This window comes from Rousettus aegyptiacus, unplaced genomic scaffold (genome assembly GCF_014176215.1).
Source record: "Rousettus aegyptiacus isolate mRouAeg1 unplaced genomic scaffold, mRouAeg1.p scaffold_m13_p_4, whole genome shotgun sequence".
Classification (NCBI taxonomy): domain Eukaryota; kingdom Metazoa; phylum Chordata; class Mammalia; order Chiroptera; family Pteropodidae; genus Rousettus; species Rousettus aegyptiacus.
Genome location: NW_023416307.1, coordinates 26096304 through 26116072, shown reverse-complemented (window position 1 = coordinate 26116072; position 19769 = coordinate 26096304). Strand labels below are relative to the sequence as shown.

Genomic DNA, 19769 nt, shown 5'->3' with positions numbered 1-19769 from the left:
GAGAATAAAAAACAAAGAGGAGAAAAACCAAAAATATCTTGTTGTCTGGCAACCCATGTAAGCTTTGCTTGAGGTGAGAATGAACAAGAAGTAAGTATAATGTCCAGAGTTGATTTGGCATTTGGGTATATTGTATTTCTGGTCAATTGGAGCATTCAGAAAGTCAGGTGGCAGGAGATCTAACTGCTTTTAAGTGCTTGACCTTTGTCCATTAATTGTGCTGCTTTGGCTCTGAGCTTCCCATTGACAATGGATCTACCATTCCTGGACTTTTCAGGAGAAGATTTCTTTATTATGATAGATGTCCTTTATAGAAGTTCATGCCAAACTGAAAATTCTTCAAGACAAAAGAAGGTAGCAAATACATACATACATACATACATACATACATATATATATTTCATAAACCATGAACACAGATTGATTATAACTATAATTTTCCCTGCCCATATTTTCTGCCTGTAAGATACCAATAACCTTGTGGAAACTGAGAACAAGTAATCCTCTACTCTTTGTTTAAACTAGGTTTCTGCTTTTAAGTTAACACACCAGTTTACAGGACAGTAATTCAATGAAATTAAAACAGAAGTGAAAGTGTAGCTTATAACAATTAAATGGATATTTAAAATATTGTATATTAAAATGGAATATCTTTAAAAATAATAAATTTACCATTTTAAATTTGGAAAAAATCCTGGTAAATTATTAGAAAATAAGCGTGAAGACAGTGATGAGAGGTATGGAAACCAACAATGATTACAAACTCATATTTCAAGACATATTTATAGTTGAAAACTTGGAAAATAAAGGTTTAAGATTTTTAAAATATATATGTATATTATTTTTTACTTTTCTTTTGGAGAGCTAAGCTAAAAATCTGAAATCAGTCTCCATGTGTCTTAGAGGATGAGAGGAGGTTCTAAAAATTAAAAGGTTTCTCAGCATATGTTAGGTGATCCCTGCATACTTCCTCAAGCTAGTTCAAGAATAGAATTCTTCAATGATCCCACAGGGCTGATGATAATAAAGAATTGAGAAAATCAGAGTTTGAGCCAGAAGCAAGTGTTCTAAGTATAAATAGCTTAAGCTGAAATATATGCCTTCGCACAGAGAGCAAAGTCTGAGGGGTGTTAATATCATATGATCTTTGTAGTTGTCAATTCCAGGTAGGTTAGGTTATGGATAAAAACATTAGAGAAGTATGAGCTGAAGGGTGAGTTGAACAGCTGGGTGTGCAGGAATTTGAGTAGGAGTGGGACAGTGGTAAATGCAGGAATTAGCAGAGGATGAAAATGACTTTTCACCCTATATGTTATCCAGACTGTTTTTCTCTGTCAACGTATCGTTTATTGTTGCTATAGTGTTATAAATTGTATTTTCTCTACTGTTACTGTTAATTTGATTGACAATGTCTCTCTTCTTTCCTTAAATAAGCTCTTTTCTTGTTGAGATCAATCTCAAAAAGATTTTGAAATGTGAAATGAAATGACAAAGTTCTTTGATGCTTTACTCTTTGCACCTGAAAGTCCCATGAATTTTCTCCAAAGAACATTTTCTAAAGATATTTTGTGTGCTTGTTTTGTCATTCTTCAATCTGACTGAGGATGCTGAAATCTCTCCCAATCTTGGAGGCTAGTAAAAATTTAAGAGTTTGGAAAAAAAGCCATATAGGAACCAAAGCCAAATTTTGTATATTTTTCTAAGTAACAGGAATGAAAATGAAGAAAAGGGACCATACAGATCAAAATACAAAATAAATAGTGAATCTCACTTTGCTAGTGTGAAAATTGATAGAATATTTGCTATCACTGATAAGACTTTTCTTTAACAAACACTATAGCATATTCTAGAATTAATATAACATTATAAAGAATATAGATGATTATACTTTGGAGTCATACCTGTTTACAGAATATCTTTACACAAAGCAGATGGTATATGAATAATCAGAAATTCAGAAGGCAGAGTGTTATTTATAAATTTTAGCAGAAATATGGTCCTTACTGTTGGCAATAATCCAGCTGAGGTCTGGGTTAATTTATTTATTGCTTAAGTGCTTTACACTATGTTAAGTGATTAACAATTTGGAAAATCATGTCACTGACAGACCCAACTAGCACACAGGAGATGATTTCAGGAGATGATTCAGAATTATCACAAAACACTAACTTGTACAGAGATTAGATGACCTTTTTTTAGCTGCACAAAGCACATTGGAGAGTGTGAGATAGTCCCCTCACTCAATATTTGGTTTAGAAGTGACACTAAGGATTTCACACATGTACCAGGAAAGTATGAAAAGTTCTCCTACACACATAATGAGGCTTTCTGTGAAGAGCTGGACAAATTCCAAGCTGGTCCAAAAATGGTTTGAGAGAATGGAGAAAGAGACTACTTTGGAATTTATGGTAGTTTTGGGTTGGAGTCAAGATGGAGCAGAAGGAGCCAGGGCTTTCTTAATTTGAACCTCTTATTAGCACCAAAGGAGGGAGACTACAAATATTCCCAGATGTAGGCCAGAAGAAAAAGAGAGAATCATGGGGCTTGAAATCTGTCAGCTATCAAACATCATATATGGAGTCAAACCCTTTATCACATGCCCTCTGTTTAATTATGAATATTCTGACATAATTTCAAGAGGGGTTTTTGAACTTATATGCAATATCATTTTTAAATGCCTATAATGGGAGATAGATGCAGCTTTTAACGAATACATAGGTCAAGTGTGTTTTTTTCATATTTTTAAAGCTCTAATGTAGTGTAGGTGCAAAGAGAAGCTTAAGTCCAGATTCTTCTTAGAATAGTAAAACATAAGACTCTGGAGAATAGGATGCTAACTGATTGTATCGAGTATTGAGGACAGTGCTAGTTCATAGACCTCTGTGATTTTAGACAAGCCTTGTAACCTAAGCCTCAGTTTCCTATTCTAATATGAAAATAATCTCTTTCCAGCACTTTATAGTGTTATTTTGAGCTTCAAATATACATGTGAAGCTATTCTTAAAATATAGTATGTAATATAAAGAAAAATGATGTTACCTTTATACAATTTTATTATATATACAACTTTGTCAAATGTTCATAAGTGAATTTTGTCTTTGAAATATTTGCTAGAACTATGAACAAAGAATCAAAGAAGAATTTGTTCATTTTGCAGTTACTCTACATTTACATTGTTTACCTTAAATGTACGCAGCAGAGAAAACATCTGAAAATACAGTGACCAGAAGTATATACATAAACATTCCATCTTCTGGAATAAGTATCACTGAATCCTACAAGCATAGACAAGTTCTCTCTAGGTATTTGGTTTTAGTGTTCTAAGAAAATAAATAAGTCTCAAAAGCTAGGCCCCCTTATATATAACCAACACTTAAGATGACTACCAATAATTGTGGACTCATGTACTATCCTTGATTAGTTATTTTAACACTCAAAGGAGAGAATGTTATAATTTGAAAGAATAGGAAAATTGTATTTACTAACTCCCCAGTTGAATAATTATCATTTTTATATGCTTTATAATATGTACCTGAATATTGTGCAAAGGGGAGACATACTCCCTGGGAAGACACTATTCAAAATGTTACTTGTTATCCAGATGGTGTCATTTGTATGAGTTAAGTTATATATTAGGAAAAGTAACCTTTCATAAAACTGTCATATTCATCTTCTAATGGACTCGCTTTCATTTGCCCAATTTTGTCCATACAATTAAGTAAAAAGTATATATATATTTCTGAATTAGTGTTATATCTGTGAAATCAAAAAAGATAAAATTCAATAACTGACAACAGGTATTAAAGTGTATTGGTTCACTGCTAAAAGAACAAAATGCTTATTTGGAAGTGCTAGGCTTTAAAAGAATGATTTTAGACATTTAGAAGATTATGTAGCTTGAGGAAGATCCATTCTAATATGCCATTTCATGAAATCATTCATTTTCACAATACACTTGCACTTAAATAAAAATAATTATTATTTGAAAAGCTTACCATGTCATTATTATATAAATTTTACTTACAATACATTGTTATAGTAGATCATAATGCTATTGCAAATGTGCAGTTAAACATTCAGTGAAAATACCTACTCAACTCTTCAAATTACAAGTATAATTGGTATTCGACTATCCATATATTTATACACCATATAGTACATACATAGGTTTAAAGCAGCTGAATTGCTGTTGGTAAGCATTTCTCCCTATTTTTGAAATTGATTTTCTTTGCAAAGGAGAAATATAAAGCTCACTTGGAGAAAAATCTATGCTTTGGGGGCATTTTATAATGAATGACTTGGATTTTTTTGTGTGTGTGAAAATGCTTGTAGTATTTTGAGAAATGGATATACAATAGGGTGGTTACCAGCAGTTTGTTTTGTTGTAATTTCTGAAAAGCAGCTTCCTGTGTTTCAGAGCATAATTGATTTTTTAGAATAGTACTCTTAGCTATAGGCCTTATTTTATATCATTTTTCTTATTGCTTTTTAAAAACAGATGTTTAATTACCTATTGCAGCAGTAAGAAGTTATATTACAACAGTTGTATTTTTTCATGTTTAATATTGTTAAAAAATCAAAAATAAATGTTAATGATAAATATATTTAACATAGATTAGGAAAAAATATCAAGTCAAATATTGTCAATTACAATGTTCCATAAACACTGTTAATAAGCATACACGAAGTTGTGTCATAACAACATAATAAGTTTGGCATTATCACAATGTGAGAGGTTTTGGAATTTAGTAAATTTAAAACACTAAAGAATATTATCATGTTGGATTGTGAAAATAATTTAAAGAAAAGGCTAAGTAGAAAAAAATTTAATTAAAATCAACTGAGCTAAAAGTTTAGATTTCTTTTTGCATTCTGTTTAATGTTATTTAAAGGTGTCTATATAGATAGAGATGATAAAATATTTTCTGGCATTTCCAAGAGAGAGACAATGTCTTCTATGTGCATACATTATTTATTATTAAAAAATGGGTAGCTACACAAAATTAAGGGTAAAGTCAGAATGAAAATTCAAATGGGTTGTATATTAAACAAAAATAATTTCAGATCTTCAGGTATTCAGATTACAGCATGCAGGTCTATATATATTATGTTGCTGTTCCACAGTGATTATCATTCTGCAAATATTTATGAATATTTTCCTGTCTACCTACATTAATTACTGCAGAACAAAGATTTGATTAATGATTCTTCTTACCATCACTGCCTCAATTTTTCCTTTTTTTCCTTCTATGTCCTTATTTGTTTGTTTTTTCCTTTCTCATGCCCATTTATTTTTTTGGTTTTTTAATTTATTTGTTTAAGAGGTAAATCTTCATTTCTGTAGTATTTTCATCCATCCATATACCAAACCAAATGAAAGAAAACAGTGATTTTTATCTAAACACTATTTACAAAAGAAATATTGGTTTGATTAGTAAAATACATGTCCATAAAAATCACCAATTCATAGAATTAAAGCAATTCACTCATGTCGTCTCTTTTCCTGAGGACTCTTACCTTCTTTACTCACAGTTAGTAATTTCACTTAGCTAACTTTCATTGCGAGGCTTTGTCTATATTAGAGTCCTTGAAGACATTCATATTATTTGTTTCTCCTTTATAAATATCTTTCCCTTATTTCATGTTTTCTATATGTTTACAGAAGCTGTTAATTTTGGTCATTATTCTTTCATGAGTAAAATGTTCTCATTTATAATGTTTTCTAGAATTCATAATGGATAAAATTACTAAAATGTTATATTTCCATTAATTATTATATTACTTTAGTGTCTAAACAAGAATTAGCCCTAATATGATGGTATATAATTCTGTATTAGGTAGTTTTGTAAACAACCGACAGAAAAACACTATAAAAATTTACATCATAACATTGCATTTCTCATGTTTAATTTTATTTATAGTCCTCCAAATATATTGACATTCTATACACACTAAGTAAATGTTTTATCCACTTCGCCCCACTCAAATCCAATGTAGTTTATTCAATATAAGTCATTATATAATTAATTCTCAAATTATGCAATTACACAGATAAAAAGGATTCACTTCATTAACTAATATCCATAGGATTTTAGGAATCTTATAGAGAGAGTTCATAGTAGTCCAATTAAGTCAAATTCAATGTTGTAATATAAGTAAAATGTTACAAATTACACATGAAATTATATAAAGTTCATGTAGACTGTGATAAGTTAAAGAGGCATATTTTACACTCAAGAGTAACTACTAATGAAAAAAACTATAATTAGTAGGTCAATTAAAGAAATAAAATGGAAAATGGAAAACTACTCAGTTAATCCAAAATAGGGAATTAAGAAATAAAGAATATACAGGAAAGATAAGTAAATAAAAACAAATCAAAAGTTGACGTATTTAAAGTCAGCTATATTGAGTATTACTTTATTGATCATTGTATTAAATGTAAATTGACAAACCATTTAAAATTAAGAGATTCTTATAGTAGAAAAAATAGCAAGACAACTATATTTTGTATACAAGTTAGTTCATAAGGCTGTTTAAGTTTCTATATCGATGCTTTTTTAACTGCTTCTTCAACTAGTTACTGAGAAAGGAATGATAAAATCACCAATTAGAATTTTACATATGTCTCATTTTCCTTTAATTTGTGTCAGTTTTACTTCTTCTATTTTTACTGTATGTTTGTAAGAGTATATATGTGTATGCACACATATATGTTTCTTCTTCAAGAATGTACTTTATTAAATAAAATTAACTTTATTTCTATCTACTAACAATGAAAATGCAGAAAATAAACTTTAAAAAAATCAACATTATCAAATAATAGAAAATATTTAGGAATAAATATCAGAATATAATGAACGATTCTTACTTAGAAAATAACAAAACATAGCCAAAAGTTTAAAAAATACCTAAACAAATGGAATGATACAACATATTCATGGATTAAAAGGCTAATTATCTTGTTATTATTTTTTAATTTTATTTTATTATTTAATTTTATTATGAGTTTCAAGTATACAGTGCATTGGTTAGACATTTATACTGTACATGAAATGATCCCCCTGATCACTCTGTCTTCCTTCTGGCTCTACACATAGCCATTACATTATTGCTGTATTCTCTATGTCGTGCTGCCCATCTCTGTGACCTTCTATCAACTATTAATTTGTACGTCTTTAACCCTTCACCGCTTTCCCTCAGTCTTTCACCAGTTTCCCCTTTGGCTAGCACCAGATTGTCCTCTATATTTGTGAGTCTTTTCAATCAATTTGTTCTTTTTGAGGAATGCACTTTTTGTTAAATGTAATTTCTCTCTGTTATTGTAATGTCTTCTCCAAAATATTACTTTGTTTAATGTTAATAGAGTCACTTCAGCTTTCTTATTACTATTTAGTATTTGCATTTTTCCATGTTTCCATTTACCTATTTGCTTCTTTATAAGTTTGTCAAATTTAGTTTTATTAATTAACTTTATTGTTTTGTAAGAATTTTATTTCATTAAATTCTTCTAATTTTTGTTTAACTGTCAGTCTTTTCCCCAATAAAAGCATTCGTCGAATGTATTGTGTTATTTTAAACTTATATCTCAACACAAGACTAATGACTTAAACATATGAAGAACTTTTACAATTAATAAAAGTATATATGAACTGATATTCCATGGAAAATGCATGTATTTCTTCAAAAGAAAAAGTATTTTTTAAAAAAGTACAGGAAAGGAATAACTTTATTAGTAATAAATTATATAAATTAAACAATAATGAGATGATAATCTCTCCCTATTTGACTTTAAGAAATAAATGTCTAGTAAGGATAGTACTCCAAGGAAATAAGCAATCTTTTAAATAGCTGGAGATACACACACACAGTATTTATTGGCAATATATATTAAAAGATATAAAAGTAAACATGGACTTTATATCAATATCCATTTTTATATATCTAAAATGAAAAATACGGCTGTGAACCAACATAAATTCATTGTGGATTGTTTATATAGCTAATTTGGATATATTCTAAATGGCTTACATCAGAAAACATGGTATATTTAAAATTATTTGTATATAATTTTCAAAATATTGTTTTAGTAAAACTCTGAAATAAAATAATTTAAAGTCACCATTACAAAAATGGAACATTAATGTTTCACAACAGCCTTCCAGGAGATTCTAATTTTAGAAATATATTTGTATGTATGATCAGAAATAAAATGTTTTATGGAAGTACTTAAGAAATATGAGCATTTGTTAGAAAATAGTGTTGTTCTATCTTTAAGTTATTATAAGGATTATGAGTAACATGGTTGTGAGCACTGAATTTACCTTGGAAAGACAAAGCTAATAGAAAATTTCTTATGTGATGTTTATCATGATAGTATACATCAAGTCAAATTCTGAGTAGATATTTAGGGATAGATAGTATGTGACTAGTACTCACTTCTTAAATTTTTGAATTTTACATATTAAGATGTCATAAATTTCTGGCATAAATTTTTAAAAAGCTATATATTCAAAAATTCATGATAAAAATCAAAAGATTTGAAAACCTAATTAAATAAATAATTTTCATGTAAGGTTTTAATTATTAATGTTTCTTCCAATTGGCTATAAATTACCCTAAAAACACAAAGATCAAACATCTTTTTATACTTGGTATCTATGATAAATACTGATGAGTCTCAATATACGTATGTAAAAGATAAGAATATACTTTCATTCAGTTCATTGAAATGCACGTTAGATGTGACTTACTTTGATAATTATAAACACAAACTATGTATCAAATCTTTATTAAATATTAATCTGTGTACAGATTCCCCTGATGTCATTAAAATAAATATATATATAGTCCTAATATATGTTTGATATAAGCAAGTTACAAACATAACCTATCGATACTAACAAATTGATAGCTTTTTCCTATACTTTTCACTTTGAGAAAGTGTTAATGGCACTTGTAAATTAGGTATAATTTTGTTTGGTGTGATAAATTGAAAGGGTTTATCTTCCATGGAGGAAAATGATTTAGTTGTAGTCTTGTGTCCAACTTTTGGTAAAATAATTTAAACTTTGGTTGCTTCAATTTCTTATTTCCTAAAATGAATGGGATAAGATATGTGCCTGCTAAAACCTCTTTCAGCCATCAGTTTTATCAATCTAAAGGTAGCTTGAAACATTGCATAACAACATATTGCTATCAGTCGCAGTCAGGATTCAATTACTAAAGAAAATTCACAGAACCCCAAATGTTAATCCACACAAATCCATCTATTATTGCAGGAAAACGATACAATACGGCAGAATCATATAAAGTAAGACTCTGCATAAATCGGAGTCTGCTACACAGAAGAGATCCAGAGAAGCCCCAGGTTGAATTGTCCTTCTGAGAGTTTTACAAGCCCATGCTTTTTGCCTTCAGATTAGGAATCACCAACATACACACAGAACACACTGAAACCAGGGAACCTGAAAGGAAGACTGGGCCTGGGTCTCTCATACTCTGCTGGCCATGCTGGCATATTTTTGCCAGTCTTCCAGGGGAACACTAAAAACAAGTGTAAATCACCAGTGTCACTATTACCAAAAAATGATGTTGACAGGTTTCTGCACATAGCCCTAAAATTCCTTAAACTCGTGCCATGATCAGAGGTCAGTCTTCTGACGATACAGTTCTTCCTTCAGTAAGCAGCTTGACCAATTCCAAGCCTGCTGTATGAACCCTCACAAGACACATAATGACACACAGCATCACTGTATGCAGTGACAGTGAAAATAAAAAAGTGAAACATCAAAAACATTAATCATAATTGTCACAGTTGTGTGTACAGCAAGGAAAGGAAATAAAGTTACAAAAAGAGTTTGGATCCTTTATTCTATAGTTCATTTTAAAATATTGCTTATTGCCTCTCTACATTAGTTTAAAAGGCTTTTTGTAGATGGTAGGCTAAATGCTAATACTACATAAAATTTATAATTTATTACAATAGTGTAATACATATTTAAAAAAATTTAAAACTACCTTGGCAGAAAATTAAAGAGCTTTTCTGATTTGAAATTATCTATACACATAATGAGAACCAATTTACTAAGACTGTGAGCTGACAGAGCAAAAAGTCTTTTTTGATTAATGCTGTTGTAACAAACATCAGCAACAAAACTAGTACTTGAACCCTGAGAAACAAGAATTAATATTTACTTCAATTCCAAAGTTTTGGCTGCAAACGTTATTATTCTTTTACTTGAAAACTGTATTTATCTATGGAGATACAGAAATTAAAAATGCTAAAGAGTCAAGATAGTATTTTATGGTGATTGAAATTAATTAAAAATATTTCACATATGTACCATATGTCAACCTACTAAACATATTAAATGGCATCCAGATATATTATATTGAATGAAGCTTTAATGAAATCTTTAAGCCACATAGATTATCACAAAGTTTGATTTAGAAGTTCTCCTTACCAATAAATTCTTTATATATTTGGTAGACGAATCAAATATGTTGCAATGCTTTCCAATTGTTACTTCCAATGACATTTCAGATTCTGTGTACTGTAAATTATTTTCTAACTAAGTAAACAAAGCCTCAATATCACAAAATTCACTGGTAGATGGTCAACTTCCTCAATAAAGAGCATCAGATTGAATTTCTATCATCAAATTCGGGAATACAGAAACTTAGTAAAGGATTCCCAAAGCTTAAAATTATGAGTAAAAAAGCTATAGCTCCTTTTCGAATAAAATTACTTGGGAAATGAAGCCATTCTTCATACACAAAAATGAAGATATCAACTAGATTTTTAAGAATGAAGTAAAATATTTTGATGGAAGTGGCTCACAGGAGCTTTGAATAAAAATGACAATAGGAATTATGACCATGAAAACTCAATTACCTAAATATATACATTGAAAAATTGAAATAATGATATAATTTGGTATATGTTTTCTCATTAAATTCTATACAAATTCTTTAATATATTTATTCAGGAACATTTAATTCCCAGAATCAGACCTAATGCAGTCTCATATATTGGTGCATTTGGCCATTGTCCGTCTATATAGTACCTGAATTGAATAATTTAATATTTTTCAAAAATATTATAATTTAAGTTAACTCACTTAAAAAATCCTATCATATTTGACATCATCAGTAATAATCATGTGCATATGAACAAGAATTTATGAATTATATCTTAAATCAATATGATATAACCTGGAGAATGGTTCACAATCTGCTTTAATCTCAAAATTGCAAAATTCAAATTTTAGCTATTAACTTATCGCTTCTTTTGGTGTTCTGACAATAATGAACACTTGGCTATATAGCACTGATCACAAGGATGGTTATAATATAACTCTCTTTTTTGTCCACCCGCCCCAATACTGCTGTCATTGTGAGATTTGGATAGAGCCAGTGAAAATGTAGGTATCTGAAATAGGCTGTCCTCATTTCTGGTTTCTGCTCCAGCACATTTAAAGAGCTTGGATGACATCCCTCCCAAACTTATAGTAAAAAAAAAAAAAAAAAAAAAAAGCTAAACAAACTAAAAGTCAACTCTTCTTATATACATCAGAGAATTGAGGTGACAGGGCTAATCGATGCTCTGAAACTAGAGAAATCTGAACACAGAGAATCACAGCATATCATGAGCAGAAGCCAGTGGGGTCAGTAAGTAGTAAGAACACTTCAACAGTAATTGATTGATTTTTGGAGGCTGAGCATGGACTAGCTTGAAAGTTAAAAACTCCTGGGGGACCTGTCATATGCGTGCTTCCACATCATTGTTTTTACATAGAAGAGCTGTTAAATTTCTCATAGTGGTGATTGGAGAATAGTACCTTCCTGCTTTTAGCAGGAATAAAAGAAAAGTAACCATTTTGACTTTCCCTAGAACATTCTACTTTTAGTAGTCAAGTCCTGCCCTCAGAGACAAGTGCTTTACCAGAATCTAATATGTTATAGGGGAAGGGCAATTACACAACTTGAGCCTTTCAACATTCTCTGTCACACATATGGCGGGAGTGGGGGTGGGGGGTGCTAAGAAACTCATCTGAAGGCCATAGTCCAGGGACTCTTGCCTATTAAAAAACTAAGATTTAATCATGTGATTATAGAATACTTCCCTTCCCCAATACTTTATCACCTTATCAACATGACTCCAGTATAATAATGGAACCCAGATGGGTGAGCTAGTAGAAACAGACTGTTTTTAAAATAAGTTTCTAGAGAAGCCCAAAGGCAACAGTGGAGACATAATAAAGACACTAGAGGAAATTGAGGGCTCTGACAACTATGGCTACACCAATTATTAAACACAGTCTAACTCCTACTAGGTAAATATAAAACCTTACACTAAAGGCCTATTTATCTTTTTCTATTAATGAGTACATTATATCTAGCTTTCGACAAAAAAATTACAAGGTATGCTAAAATCCAAGAAAAACACAGTCAGAAAAGACAAAGCAAGCAATGGAACCACACTGATATATGGCAGACTTGGGATTTAAAATAACTATGATAATATGCTGTGTTCTCTATTGAAAAAAGTGAATAGTATTCAAGAATAGCTATTCAGTATGGGAAGAATAAGGGAAATTCTGAGAATGAATTAAAAAATCCTAGAAATAAAACATTGTAAAATAAATGAACAACTTTGATTGACACCGTAGTAGACTAGACATAGCTCAGAAAAGAATCAGTGAGTTTGAAGATATATGAATAAAAGCTTCCAAAACTGAAAGCAAAAAAAAAAATAAAAATAAGAAACAGAGTATAGGATATTCAAGGAGTGTGAGGACAATTAGAAAATGTGTGACATACATATAATAGAAATACTAAAAGGAGAAGATAGAATAAAGAATGAAGCAGTAGAAATATGTGCAGTAAGAATGACTAGAATTTTCTAAAACCGATGATAAATGTTAAACCACTAATCCAGGAACACAGAGCAAAGAAGGATTAAGTAACAAAATATCTATACTTGAACATATCATAATAAAACTACAGAAAAACCAAAGATGAAGAGAAAAATCTTAAAGGAAGTCAGTGGTGGTGGAATCTTACCTATAGACAAAAAAGGATAATAATTATGTTGGAATTCTTTTCAAAAGTCATGCAAGCGAGGAGTGGAGTAAACTATTTAAAGTGTTGAAGAAAAATATCCAGTGAAATTATCTTTCAAAGTTGAAGGATTAAAAAAGGCTAAAAATGCTAGAATTTGTTGCCAGTAGATTCATCTTATAAGAAATATTAAAATAAGTTCTTAATAGAGAAAGAAAATAATGTCAGAAACTCATATCTGCATAAAGTACATTAAAGAAGCTATAAAAAAGTAAGATTTGAATTTTTTTCTTATTTTTAATAGTTCTAGTAGGTAATGTCAAAACAATAACAATACATAAGGCAATTATAGCTTATGGATAAGTGAAATAGTAACATCAATTAAGTAAGGTATGGGAAAAAACAATTAGGAATATTCAATTATAAGTTACCTAAAATACATGTGATGTAATATATTGTTATTTGAAAGTTGATTTAGATTAGTTGTAGACCTACATTGCAAAATTTAGGGCAATTATTAAAATTATTTTTAAAAGAAGTATGATGATGTACAAAGAGAAGGGAGAAAATACAATCATATAAAATATTCAGTTAAAACAGGAGAAAAAGAAAGAAAATCAAAAAAAGAGAGATTTAAAAAAAGAAAATGAGCAATGGGTAAAAAACAGTTGCAAACATGGGAGGTAAATCCAATAAATCAACACTCACTTAACTGTGAATGGTCTAAATTCACCAATTAAACGACAGATAGTAGACAAAAAAAAACAAGATCCAATTATATGTACTCTATAGAATACTCATTTTAAATATAAAGACATAGACATATTAAAAGTAAAGAGACAGAGAAACATATACCATTCTAACATTAATCATAAGAAAGTTAGAGTTAGCTATATTAATTCAGACAAAGCAGAGAGACTTCAGAAAAATAAAAATTATCAGGGCAAAAGAGATATTACATAATTTTAAAAAGGTCAATTCTTCAAGACATCCCAATCCTTAATGTGTACGCATCTAGCAACAGAGCATTAAAGTAAGTGAGGGAAAAACTGATAGAATTATGTTGTGGTCTGAAATGAGTCCTCTCGAAATTTATCTTTTGAAGTTCTAAACCCCAGTGTTTTAGAAAATGACAGCATTTGAAGATAAGGGTTAGGGTTTAGGGTTAAGATTAAGGAGGTCATTTATGTGTGTCCTAATCTAATAAGACTGGTGTCACCATAAGAAAAGGAGATTAGGACACAGATACACACAGAGGAAAAACCATGTGAGATTACAGGAAAATAACCAACTGTGAGTCAAAGAAATATCTTGAGAAAAAAACAAACTTTCTGACACTTTGATCTTAGGCTGCTAGACTCCAGAATTGTGAGAAAATGTATTTCTATTGTTTAAGCCACCCAGTCTGTGGTACTTTGTCATGGTAACCCTAGCAAACTAATGCAAACAGCAAAGAGAAATAGTCAAATCCACTATTATCATTGAAGATTTCAACACCTTTCTCTCAGTAACTGACAGATTCAGGAGGCAGAAAGTCAGTAAGGATATAGTTGAACACAACAGCACTATCCATCAACTGGACCTAATTGACATTTATAGAACATTTTACCCAACATCAGCAGAATACACATTCTTCTCTAGTTCATATAAAATTTTCACCAAGACTGACCACATTTTGAGGCTTAAAACACATTTTAACAAGTTTTAAAAATAGAAATAATACAAAGAATGCTCTCAGACCACAACAGAATTAAACTAAAAATCAACAGCTGAAAAATAGCTGGAAAATCCCAAAATACTTGGAAAATAAGCAACTCACTTCCAGATAACATTTGGGTAAATGGAGTCTAAAGAAAAATCAAGAAATAGGCAGCCAGTTTAAATTACCAGTTTTATCAAGTGTGGCATGGATACTCAGCTTAAACTAGTGAGTCATCAGTTTCTATAATTAAATAGAAATGACATCTTTCTTTCAGGGTTGTAAAGATAATCAGAGATAATAAAAGCAACTCAAATTAAAGTTTGAGTTCTTTTCAGACAGCCAATCAATGGCAGCATTTATTAAACACATTACACCACTTATTCTTTTACAGAAACGAGGAGGGACTCATGGGAACTCCTAATTTGTAGCATGTCAGACAAAAATGTGGGTAACACAGGGGTCCACTTTTTGTGACTGGTATCTAAAATGGGATCTAGTCTTGTGGAACTGAGCCTTTAACCTATGAGATCTGTTCCAATTCCAGGTAGTTAGTGCCATAATTGAATTGTAGGACATCCAATTGATGTCTGGAGTGTTAGAGCCTTGGTTGGTATGGACAACTGAGCATTTGGTGTCAGAAGTGAAATGTTCTCCTTATACAGAAGAAAACAGATTTTATTTTCCTTTTAGTAACACAGTGTTTGGCAACAGTAGGTACTCAATAAATGTTGAAGCGATGTTAAATGAATGAATTAAAGTTATATTTCTTGTGTCTGAAGTTTCTTAAAAACTGAGAATTTAAAAAAATGTGACTTTCTATTATGTATCACAATGTGATAATTGAAGAAATTCATCAGTCAAATTACCAATATATTAAAAACTATGCTGCTTCAAACGATCCATCCATTTTAGGCATTTGGAGATGAGCGGTGAACAAAATACTGAAATTCTATCTTTATGGATTTTATATTTTCATATATAGACATACATCTAAGTCCTTAAATGATATAAAGGGTCATGTGCTATAGAAATGTTAATGCCTAAAGCAATTTTGCCTGACTTAGGCTGAAGTCTCTATTACATTCTCTCCAGTAATACTGCATTTCTTTTCTACTTAGATCTTACCAAAATTAAATCTTTATTTGTGTAATTATTAAATAAAAATTAACGAATTATTTTACTAATATCTGCCTTACTTCAGACTTCATGAGACCAGAAATTGAAATGCCATTTTTTTCTTCTTTACTTTTTTTTTTCTTTTTAACTTGGGAGACATTTATTTACTTTCTAACATTATTGATATGTAGCTAAATCATATCTTCTCAAGAAAGTATAACACTATTGAGTGACTATAATATCCTATGAAGAACTTTAACCTTTGATCACAGTGTTAAGAGCTACTGGTTTTTGTCCCACAAGCTCTCTTTGAAATGATCTATTTTTTTTTTCATTTATGTTCATTATTTAGCAATGACTCTCATACAGTAACAGTCAAAGAAATAAAGAAGTAAATGAATGAATAAATAAATTAGTGGCTTTATCTAGTTTTCAACTCTGTGAGCTTAGAGTAATTAATGAAGGATTGTAATGATAGAGCTAATAGAAAGAATAATTAAACAACTTGTTCAAATCATTTGCATAACAGAACCAACAAGAAAACCTGGCTTTTCTGAATATTAATATGATTAATTTCCCATGCCACACAGACTTACTGTGTTAAAAAAGATACTAAAATTAAAATAAAATTCTACAAACTCTGTGTATTATATTATAGTTAAAGCAGTAGAAAAATAAGGAACTGTACTAAAAATCCCTGCTCTTTTACAAGAGTATCTCATGCTGTCAGGGTCCACCCTAAACTTTCTATCATAGTATTTCCTAAAGTGTATTGTGTTCATAGTCTTACTATCTTGATCACATCAATAAGTTTGGAAATATTTACCTAGCAAAGCATACTTTAGTTTCCCCGCCAAAATAGTGAAAAACTGTACAATGCTAATGTAACTTGAAATTTCTAGTTTCATGTAAAATGTATAGTAATGATATTGAAAATTTTATGTGTATATACCTTAAACAGATAAGATACAGTCTAAGACAGTTAAACACTTCTCTGTTTCCATTCCCTGAGTTTGTGCTCTTTTCTGTCTTTTTTCATTGTAGGACATTGCCATTTTCTCCATTTTTCTCATGGTGTGTTGTTCAATCTATTCTTTTCTCTGGTCTTTTGCTGTCTCCAGCTTGTATTTTCTTGCATGCGAAGACTGAAAAGAGCTGAATATATTTATTATTTCTCTTGATTGAAAACATACAATTAACTTCAATAATATTGGGCCCAAACGATATTAGATTCATTAGTTATCTATCATTTACTGGACACATTCTTTATCTAAGAAACATAATAAGTATACTGTCAAAATTCAGAGAGACATGAACACAAACTCATTTTGAATTACATGAGGAATCTGGGCATTTGGACAATATTTATGGTAACTATGGTCACTAACGAGTATAAAGGAAGGAAATGCACATAGTTCCTCTGAATATTTGGCAAAGTAGGCTTTTTTCTCCCTTATTCTGCCAGAGTCTAAACTACAGGAGAGCAAGGATATTTTCTGTTTAATGTATTCTTCCAGCATTGAGAACAGTGCCAAGTGTGTAGGAGGTACTACATTTTTTGTTAATATAAAAGAACATTAGGTGGCTTCCTATGGCTTAGTTAACACTAGCAGTAATTCGTATAGCCATTGTTTTAGCTAAAACAAGCAAAATAATGATAGGTTACATTTCTTCAGAATTCATGATCTTATAGAATTAAGAAGGGGAATTTTGTAAAACCCATTTTAATTCACCAAAGTTGAATGAAACAATGTGCTATGTGTTTTGGCAAGCTAAAATACAAGTATTTAAATTCAACTGCTATCTAATGACTGTTGTAAAGAAAGCAGCAGGTTGCAGGATGTATATTAACCAGCTAACCAATAAAAAGAGAACAATTTTTGTTTCTTAATTAGACTGAGGTAAAGATAGAAAGTGAGATTCATTTAGAATAAACTCTATTCTTTATCATGAGTAACACACTGACTTTATTGTTTGCCGATTGTACAATTTGAAAAGATAGTCTCTAGTTGTCACTTTACAATTGAGCTCGATTTACTCATCTGAAAAGAAACGCTTTTGTCTGAATATTGTGCCTCGAGAAACATAATTTATATAATTTAAAAAAATCATTAACTATGGCTAGTGTAGGTAAGAAAGAATTCCCATTAATTGTACCTAGTAGTGGATTTATTGCAAAGCTTGAGGTTTGGGGCTCTTCACTGGCTCCAGCCCCATTCGAGGCCCTAGGAGAGGCCCTAGCAATGTGCTCAAAAGTCATCTGCTTTTGTAGAATTAGGAAAGCAAACTCTTGTTTAATTCTTACAATGATGTACTCTAATATTTTATAAATTCCAGAGTCTACAAAGTTTACACTAGTCCATTGCTCATATTGCTCATCACTTCAGAAACAAAATTTACCATTTTCTAAGCTTTATACTTTTAAATTATTTCCTCACATAGAGTTAAGTACTTTGTTTCACACACCATGAAAACCCCACTGCAACTAATATTGTTTGGGGTATTTGTTTATAATCACTCTCTGTTTACAATTTTTAATTAAATAGAAGTGCTTCGCAATTTTGTAGATATGACACTTTCATAGGTGAAAACTATTTTAGTCTCTAAGAATGTCACATAACAATGTTAAAATTTCCAAAATTAGTGGTGTTAATATGAGATTTTTGTCTAAGTTAATTATCCACCCACTTTTGAAAAATAAATTTCCTTGGAAGGGCACCTTAGGTACCACTTCACCAGCCCTGGCATTTGGCACATAATATGAAAGTCAGCATATTTATCTGTGTTACTTTTATAAAAGGGAAAAAGTTGCTCATTTTTAACTTGTAGATTTAACATTGCTGCAATAATAGTCAGATAACTTCTATAAGGTAAAAAAAAATCCCAAAGTCACTTTCTATCATATTAAAATTATCATGAAGATTCTACTATTTATGTAATACATAAGCAACTGCACTAGTATAATAATCTAAAAGAGAAAAAAATATACTCAACTATTGATTTTCCTACCATACTGTGGAACTCCTGCTTATTCTTTATGATTTTGTGTGTATTGTATGATGAGTTGACGTGCAAAGTTAACCTGTATGTTAAATATATTTTGACTTTGAAAAGCTCATGAGATACAATACACACAGAATCCTGTGTGTGTGTGTGTGTGTGTGTGTGTGTGTGTGTGTGTGTGTGTCTTTCAATATCTTAACTGTAAATCTTGCTTGTGTTCTTTTTGGAAGTGGACACCACAATTTAGAGATTCCTGCCATTTTCACATTTGATCCTCACAGGCTTTAAATAAAATTATATATGATTTTCAAATTTGAAAATATTTGCACAAATCTAGTTGTACATACAAGGTTTCAAACAAGATTTTTTCCCCATCTATCTGGAATCTTTGGTAGAGGTGAGCTTTCTTTTTCCCTGTGCTATTACTGAAGATTTTTTTTTTTCAAATTACTCTCTTTTGCTGAGAAAGTAGCCCTCCAGGATACCCGCTGAAGAGAAAGTCTCACTTCTACTTCTTTTCTTCACATGATACATTGTCATGTTTCTTAGTCTTTTTTTCTCTGTTTGAGCCTATTTTGGTTGAATTTGTCTTCTGATAATTGAAGAATTCAAATGAGTCAATGGAATATAAATACAAACTTAAAATTCACTTTCTATTTGGCAAAACAATCAAAATTTTTTAGATGTAAGGGACATTTTATGTGTGTTTGATACACAGTTTTTTAGTGTAGCTTTTGCAAACATGATCAAAGATTTTAGAGTTTTGAAAATAAAAGACTGACTTTAGGTTGTTTTAGATCAAAGACTTGATTTACATTTAATGGTAAGCTATTTTTCTATCCTTTATACAAACATATATTATACTTTCAAAGGAAACTGTAGA

The 19769-nt window shown here is 30.4% G+C and overlaps 1 non-coding gene across 1 annotated transcript; it reads right to left on the bottom strand.

Annotated features, from left to right (window-relative positions):
• Positions 1 to 16077: 16077 nt before the first annotated feature.
• On the bottom strand, positions 16078 to 16204 carry LOC118602351. The gene has a single exon (XR_004950690.1). It is a non-coding gene; the product is annotated as a small nucleolar RNA SNORA25 (small nucleolar RNA).
• Positions 16205 to 19769: the final 3565 nt, after the last annotated feature.